The sequence below is a fragment of the Hyperolius riggenbachi genome, chromosome 1, assembly GCF_040937935.1.
Source record: "Hyperolius riggenbachi isolate aHypRig1 chromosome 1, aHypRig1.pri, whole genome shotgun sequence".
Classification (NCBI taxonomy): domain Eukaryota; kingdom Metazoa; phylum Chordata; class Amphibia; order Anura; family Hyperoliidae; genus Hyperolius; species Hyperolius riggenbachi.
The window spans coordinates 115,536,334-115,544,675 of NC_090646.1; positions in this window are offsets into that span (position 1 = coordinate 115,536,334).

An 8,342-nucleotide genomic window follows, 5' to 3' on the forward strand; every position below is an offset into this window, starting at 1 on the left:
ATAAGAGAGCTAATGCTAGCAACAGATCTGCCCTATTGGATAGGAGTAGATGTCCCGCCCGTGAGAGGTCGGAGGCAATCAGGTTCTGTACCAGATTCTCGGCACAGCATCGAGAGGTTTCTAGGATACTGGACAGGCATTGGCACATCCTCACTAACGATGCCAAATTGAGCACAGTGTTAACACAAACTCCCCTTTATTCATTCTGGAGGGCACCGTCCCTACGGGATCTCTTGGTCAACAGTCATTTTGTCGATCCTCAGGCCAACAAAAAGCACTGTAAGGTGACTGGTACATACACCTGTGGTGGATGTTCGGTATGCCGTTATATCCAGGTGGGCAGATCGGTTCGCCTTCCGGATGGTCGGGATTGGTGTTTCCCACATTATGTAAATTGTAGCACTACTCTTGTGGTATACCTGCTGCTCTGCACTTGCGGGGCTTTTTATGTGGGAAAGACCAAAAATGAATTTCGTACACGCATCTCGCAACATATTGGAAGTATCAAGAGTTCAAATCATAATAACCTTACTCCCGTGGCGAAGTATTTTAAGTCCGTCCACGGTGGTAGGTTTCAACATGTGCGTTTTGTTGGTCTGGACAGAATTCATAACTCTGCAAGAGGTGGAAATATGGATCGTCTGCTTCTACAGCGTGAAGCAAGGTGGATATTTGACTTGGAGGCAACTAAGGAGCCAGGCCTCAATGAAAACACAAGTTATGTCCCCTTTCTGCCACCTTAGGGATGTTCGGTGAAGCATCCCACACCTTATGGGTCTGCGCTGCTCTTCCAGTGGGAGGGGCTTTGGGGGCTTCCTGCTGGGGCATCTCACATCTAGTTTTCCGCATGATGTTTATGGAAAAAAAATTTTGATCAATGCTTATGGCAGAATTGGCTTGATCCCCATTTAGATAGGGATGTGCATGCATGCACACCTCCTCTTTTTTATGATGGGGGTAGTCTAAACGTATAAAGTGAGCGGAATCTTGCACACTGTGATTTAATATTTTCATTTATCCTTTTTGGTTTTTGAAGCCACATATAAGTATGGTAGGCGTTTCTAATTGTGAATAACAATCATGCTGCCTAACCAGGTGCTGTATCCTCCTCTCCACTAGTGTTGGGCGAACATCTAGATGTTCGGGTTCGGGCCGAACAGGCCGAACATGGCCGCGATGTTCGGGTGTTCGACCCGAACTCCGAACATAATGGAAGTCAATGGGGACCCGAACTTTTGTGCTTTGTAAAGCCTCCTTATATGCTACATACCCCAAATTTACAGGGTATGTGCACCTTGGGAGTGGGTACAAGAGGAAAAAAAAATTTAGCAAAAAGAGCTTATAGTTTTTGAGAAAATCGATTTTAAAGTTTCAAAGGGAAAACTGTCTTTTAAATGCGGGAAATGTCTGTTTTCTTTGCACAGGTAACATGCTTTTTGTCGGCATGCAGTCATAAATGTAATACATATAAGAGGTTCCAGGAAAAGGGACCGGTAATGCTAACCCAGCAGCAGCACACGTGATGGAACAGGAGGAGGGTGGCGCAGGAGGAGAAGGCCACGCTTTGAGACACAACAACCCAGGCCTTGCATGAGGACAAGAAGCGTGCGGATAGCATGCTTTGTACCACCATGCAGTCATAAATGTAATAAAGATAAGTGGTTCAATAAACAGGGACCACGCGGCAACGCTAACCCAGCAGCAGCACACGTGATGGAACAGGAGGAGGCGCAGGAGGAGAAGGCCACGCTTTGTGAGACACAACAACCCAGGCCTTGCATGAGGACAAAAAGCGTGCGGATAGCATGCTTTGTACCGCCATGTAGTCATAAATGTAATAAAGATAAGAGGTTCAATAAACAGGGACCACGCGGCAACGCTAACCCAGCAGCAGCAGCAGCAGCAGCAGCAGCACACGTGATGGAACAGGAGGAGGCGCAGGAGGAGAAGGCCACGCTTTGTGAGACACAACAACCCAGGCCTTGCATGAGGACAAAAAGCGTGCGGATAGCATGCTTTGTACCGCCATGTAGTCATAAATGTAATAAAGATAAGAGGTTCAATAAACAGGGACCACGCGGCAACGGTAACCCAGCAGCAGCAGCAGCACACGTGATGGAACAGGAGGAGGCGCAGGAGGAGAAGGCCACGCTTTGTGAGACACAACAACCCAGGCCTTGCATGAGGACAAAAAGCGTGCGGATATAGCAGCAATGCTTTTTGCCGCCATGCAGTCATAAATGTAATACAGATGAGAGGTTCAATAAACAGGGACCGGAAACGCTAAACCATCCCAGATGTTCATCGGTCATGTTACTTGGTTGGGGTCCAGGAGTGTTGCGTAGTCGTTTCCAATCCAGGATTGATTCATTTTAATTTGAGTCAGACGGTCTGCATTTTCTGTGGAGAGGCGGATACGCCGATCTGTGATGATGCCTCCGGCAGCACTGAAACAGCGTTCCGACATAACGCTGGCTGCCGGGCAAGCCAGCACCTCTATTGCGTACATTGCCAGTTCGTGCCAGGTGTCTAGCTTCATGCCCGGTTTCAGGTCCAGCGGTGCCAGCCACAAATCCGTCTGTTCCTTTATTCCCCTCCAAATTTCCTCCCCTGTGTGCTGCTTATCCCCAAGGCAGATCAGCTTCAGCAACGCTTGCTGACGCATGCCAACAGCTGTGCTGCACTGCTTCCACGATCCTACTGCTGCTGGTGCTGGGTTAGCATTTCCGGATGAGGTACAGCTTTGAGATGCGTTGGAGGAGAAGGAGTCAGAGAGGTAGGTGCTGCTGTTGTTATCCAGCTGTTTGCGGCGTGGGCAACACCCGCGCCGTAGCAGGTGAGGAATCGCTGCCAGGCTCCACAAGGTTCACCCAGTGCGCGGTAAGGGAGATGTATCGACCCTGGCCGAACGCACTCGTCCAGGTGTCAGTGGTGAGGTGAACCTTGCAGGCAACGGCATTCTTCAAGCTTCGGGTTATTTAGCTGACCACGTGCTCATGCAACTCAGGCACTGCAGAGCGCGCAAAGTGGTAGCGGCTGGGAACCACGTAACGTGGGATGGCCACTGACATCATGCCCTTGAAGCTGTTTGTCTCCACCACTCGATATGGCAGCATTTCGCAGGCCAGAAGCTTGGCTATGCTGGCTGGCTGTTACTGCCACGGCCCGGGGGTCATTTGCTGGCAATTTCCTCTTGTGCTCAAACATCTCAGAAACAGACAACTCAACCGTAGCGCTGCACACCGAAGGGCTGTTGGTTGTTGTGTTTGATGAACACTGGGAGACCTCAAGAGCACTAGTCCGGAAAGTGACAGTGTCAGCATCGTCTGATGTTTGTGAATGTTGTGAACCACGCAATGGCTGGGCTACTGCTGCTGCTGAGGCGGGTCTGGTGGTGAGTCTGGTGAACCCAAGGGAGGCAGTGTTGCTGGTGGTACCCTGTCCTGCCGCGTTTGCCCACAGAGTGGGATGTTTGGATAGAATGTGGCGGCTCATGCTGGTGGTGGAGAGGTTGTTAATACTTTTCCCCCTGCTCAGGCGGGTCTTGCACACCTTGCAAATCGCCATGGTAACATCCTCAGTGCAGTCTTCAAAGAAAGCCCAGACTTTAACTGGCTGAGGACTCGGACCTCGTGCGTGATGTGCTGGTGCTGCTTAACCCACTGCTGGACGCTTGAGAGGTCATCCAAGTAATTATCTGGTCCTGTTCTTTTGGATCTGTGAGGGTTGTTGTCCTGGACAACATGGGCAGTATTGAGTGGGTTTTCTTGGGTGCTCCCCTGTGGCCTGTACGTGAACCGTCAGGGGAAACACCTCTTCCCTTGCCCCTCCCTCTTTCACCGGATTTCTTCCTCATTTCACTTATCCTTAAAGTACACGCTGACTGGCAGCAGTACAGTGGCAGTACAGAAATGCTATACAGTGGTGGGTGAGCGGTGTACCACTATTGTCAGCAGTGACACAGAGCACAATGCTATACAGTGGCGGGTGAGCGGTGTACTACTGTTCCCAGCAGACACAGAGTGGAAGTAAACACAATGCTATATAGTGTGGCTGAGCCGTGTACACAGAGTGGCATTAAACACAATGCTATATAGTCTGCTATATAGTCACCCCGAACAGGGTGATGTTCTGCAGAACCCGAACAGTGGCAAACACTGTTCGCCCAACACTACTGGGAGGGAACGCAGATTTTAGTACCTAAACACACGATACAACATGTTTTCCGGGGTCGGACTCTGAGGCACATACAGATGGTCCCGATCATCATCCTCATCATACAACTCTTCTCCTGAGTCTGACCCACCCACCACCTCTGCCACCCCAACATCCCCAGACACAGACCCCTCATCGTCCTCAACATTAACTTGGGATGCTGGCCTGAGCCAGACCTCCTCCTCCACATCAGGCCCCATCATCTCCTCAATGGCAGCCCTCATTAATCGCTCTGGCGACGGACTGATGGACACAACGTTCTCCTCCGGGGAGGGCTGCTGCTGACCACTGGCTGCTGGGGTGGATGTTATAGCTTGCGTGGGGCGTTGGCTGTTGCTGTTGTTGGGAGTGCTGCTCACAGCGGAGGTCTCTGGGGAACTCATGTTGAGCTCATATAGTGGTTGACGGTGAGTGGAGTATTACTGATCCCAGCAATATACACACTGACTGGCAGAGTACGCAATGCTATATAGTGTGGCTGAGCGGTGTACACAGAGTGGCAGTAAACACAATGCTATATAGTCTGGCTGAGCGAGCGGTGTACTACTGTTCCCAGCAGAATCAGAGTGGCAGTAAACAATGGTATATAGTCTGGCTGAGCGGTGTACATAGAGTGTCAGTAAACAATGGTATATAGTCTGGCTGAGCGAGCGGTGTACTACTGTTCCCAGCAGAATCAGAGTGGCAGTAAACAATGGTATATAGTCTGGCTGAGCGGTGTACATAGAGTGTCAGTAAACAATGGTATATAGTCTGGCTGAGCGAGCGGTGTACTACTGTTCCCAGCAGAATCAGAGTGGCAGTAAACAATGGTATATAGTCTGGCTGAGCGGTGTACACAGAGTGTCAGTAAACAATGGTATATAGTGTGGCTGAGTGGTGTACACAGAGTGTCAGTAAACAATGGTATATAGTCTGGCTGAGCGGTGTACACAGAGTGGCAGTAAACACAATGCTATATACTCTGGCTGAGCGAGCGGTGTACTACTGTTCCCAGCAGACACAGAACAGTAAACAGAATGCTATATAGTGTGGCTGAGCGAGCGGTGTACCACTATTCCCAGCAGACACAGAACAGTGAACAGAATGCTATATAGTGTGGCTGAGCGAGCGGTGTACCACTATTCCCAGCAGACACAGAACAGTAAACAGAATGCTATATAGTGTGGCTGAGCGAGCGGTGTACCACTATTCCAAGCAGACACAGAACAGTGAACAGAATGCTATATAGTGTGGCTGAGCGAGCGGTGTACCACTATTCCCAGCAGACACAGAGTGGCAGTAAACAGAATGCTATATAGTGTGGCTGAGCGAGGTACACAGAGTGGCAGTAAACAGAATGCTATATAGTGTGGCTGAGCGAGCGGTGTACCACTATTCCCAGCAGACACAGAACAGTGAACAGAATGCTATATAGTGTGGCTGAGCGAGCGGTGTACCACTATTCCCAGCAGACACAGAACAGTGAACAGAATGCTATATAGTGTGGATGAGCGAGCGGTGTACCACTATTCCCAGCAGACACAGAACAGTAAACAGAATGCTATATAGTGTGGCTGAGCGAGCGGTGTACCACTATTCCCAGCAGACACAGAACAGTGAACAGAATGCTATATAGTGTGGCTGAGCGAGCGGTGTACCACTATTCCCAGCAGACACAGAACAGTGAACAGAATGCTATATAGTGTGGCTGAGCGAGCGGTGTACTACTGTTCCCAGCAGACACAGAACAGTACACAGAATGCTATATAGTGTGGCTGAACGAGCGGTGTACTACTGTTCCCAGCAGACACAGAACAGTACACAGAATGCTATATAGTGTGGCTGAACGAGCGGTGTACCACTATTCCAAGCAGACACAGAACAGTGAACAGAATGCTATATAGTGTGGCTGAGCGAGCGGTGTACCACTATTCCCAGCAGACACAGAGTGGCAGTAAACAGAATGCTATATAGTGTGGCTGAGCGAGGTACACAGAGTGGCAGTAAACAGAATGCTATATAGTGTGGCTGTGCAAGCGGTGTACTACTATTCCCAGCAGACACAGAGTGGCAGTAAACAGAATGCTATATAGTGTGGCTGAGCGAGGTACACAGAGTGGCAGTAAACAGAATGCTGAGCGAGCGGTGTACTACTATTCCCAGCAGCGACACACAATGACTGGGGGGGACCCTGGCTAGCGTGGCTGGAGCGCGAACTACCCTGCCTGCCTACCCAAAGCTAAACCCACAGACAAATGGCGGAGATATGACGTGGTTCGGGTATTTATTTACCCGAACCACGTGACAGTTCGGCCAATCAGAGCGCGTTCGGGTCCGAACCACGTGACCCGTTCGGCCAATCACAGCGCTAGCCGAACGTTCGGGGAACGTTCGGCCATGCGCTCTTAGTTCGGCCATATGGCCGAACGGTTTGGCCGAGCACCGTCAGGTGTTCGGCCGAACTCGAACATCACCCGAACAGGGTGATGTTCTGCAGAACCCGAACAGTGGCGAACACTGTTCGCCCAACACTACTCTCCACACCTCCAGCATCAGAAACTCGGCTAGTCTTTCCAGGCTCCGCCATAGCAAGTCAACACTGGTGGATACAGTAAGAGCCCTCAGGGCTCCTCAGCTGCACACGCTGTTTGCATAGAGACACTGTTAATACTGCCATGCATCTTGTCTGCTTTTGCTTGATGAACTGCCAGCACTGGATGTGCCTTGCTGTTGCTTCAACCTGATTCATGCTGATATGCCACTTGATGTGCCTGTTTGCAAAGGTTCTTAGGAATTACACTGCATGTGCTATGCCATGCTATAACACAGGACTGTGCTTTGCTACATCAACATGCTATACTGAGGTGACTCTACCTGTTTTCCTGGATGACTATATGCATGGTCCTCATATAATATAGGAGGCTACATGATATGAAGAAATTATTGTGTATTGGATGAATGTTCTGGAATTTATTTTTTGGAACTGCTTATGGTATCTACGATTCTCCGCATGTGAGAGACTCAGTAATATTTGTCCACATCAGGTTTTTGATCTATTTTTGCAGGGCTGCGCAGCCATTAATACGTGTGCACACAATCCTTTTCCTTAGGAGGGGGAGAGCATTGGGGACGCCTGGGTGGGTACATGCATGGATGGGGTGGGGTATGGGCTACATGGTGGGATTTTATCTTGCAGTTTTTAATAATGAGCATATGTTTGAATAAAGCTTTGTATTTTTGAATAAGACTGATTTGTATTCAGTCAGGTCTCACTCCTCCTTTACCCTATCTCATAGTTTGTGCTATATAACATTGTGTTTACTGCCACTCTGTGTCTGCTGGGAACAGTAGTACACCGCTCACTCAGCCACACTATATAGCATTGTGTTTACTGCCACTCTGTGTATCTCGCTCAGCCACACTATATAGCATTGTGTTTACTGCCACTCTGTGTCTGCTGGGAACAGTAGGACACCGCTCGCTCAGCCACACTATATAGCATTGTGTTTACTGCCGCTCTGTGTACACCACTCACCCAGCACTATATAGCATTATTGTGTTTACTGCCACTCTGTGTCTGCTGGAAACAGTAGTACACCGCTCGCTCAGCCACACTATATAGCATTGTGTTTACTGCCACTCTGTGTACCTCGCTCAGCCACACTATATAGCATTGTGTTTACTGCCACTCTGTGTCTGCTGGGAACAGTAGTACACCGCTCGCTCAGCCACACTATATAGCATTGTGTTTACTGCCACTCTGTGTACCTCGCTCAGCCACACTATATAGCATTGTGTTTACTGCCACTCTGTGTCTGCTGGGAACATTAGTACACCACTCGCTCAGCCACACTATATAGCATTGTGTTTACTGCCACTCTGTGTACCTCGCTCAGCCACACTATATAGCATTGTGTTTACTGCCACTCTGTGTCTGCTGGGAACAGTAGTACACCGCTCGCTCAGCCACACTATATAGCATTGTGTTTACTGCCACTCTGTGTACACCGCTCACCCAGCACTATATATAGCATTGTGTTTACTGCCACTCTGTGTCTGCTGGGAACAGTAGTACACCGCTCACTCAGCCACACTATATAGCATTGTGTTTACTGCCACTCTGTGTACACCGCTCACCCAGCACT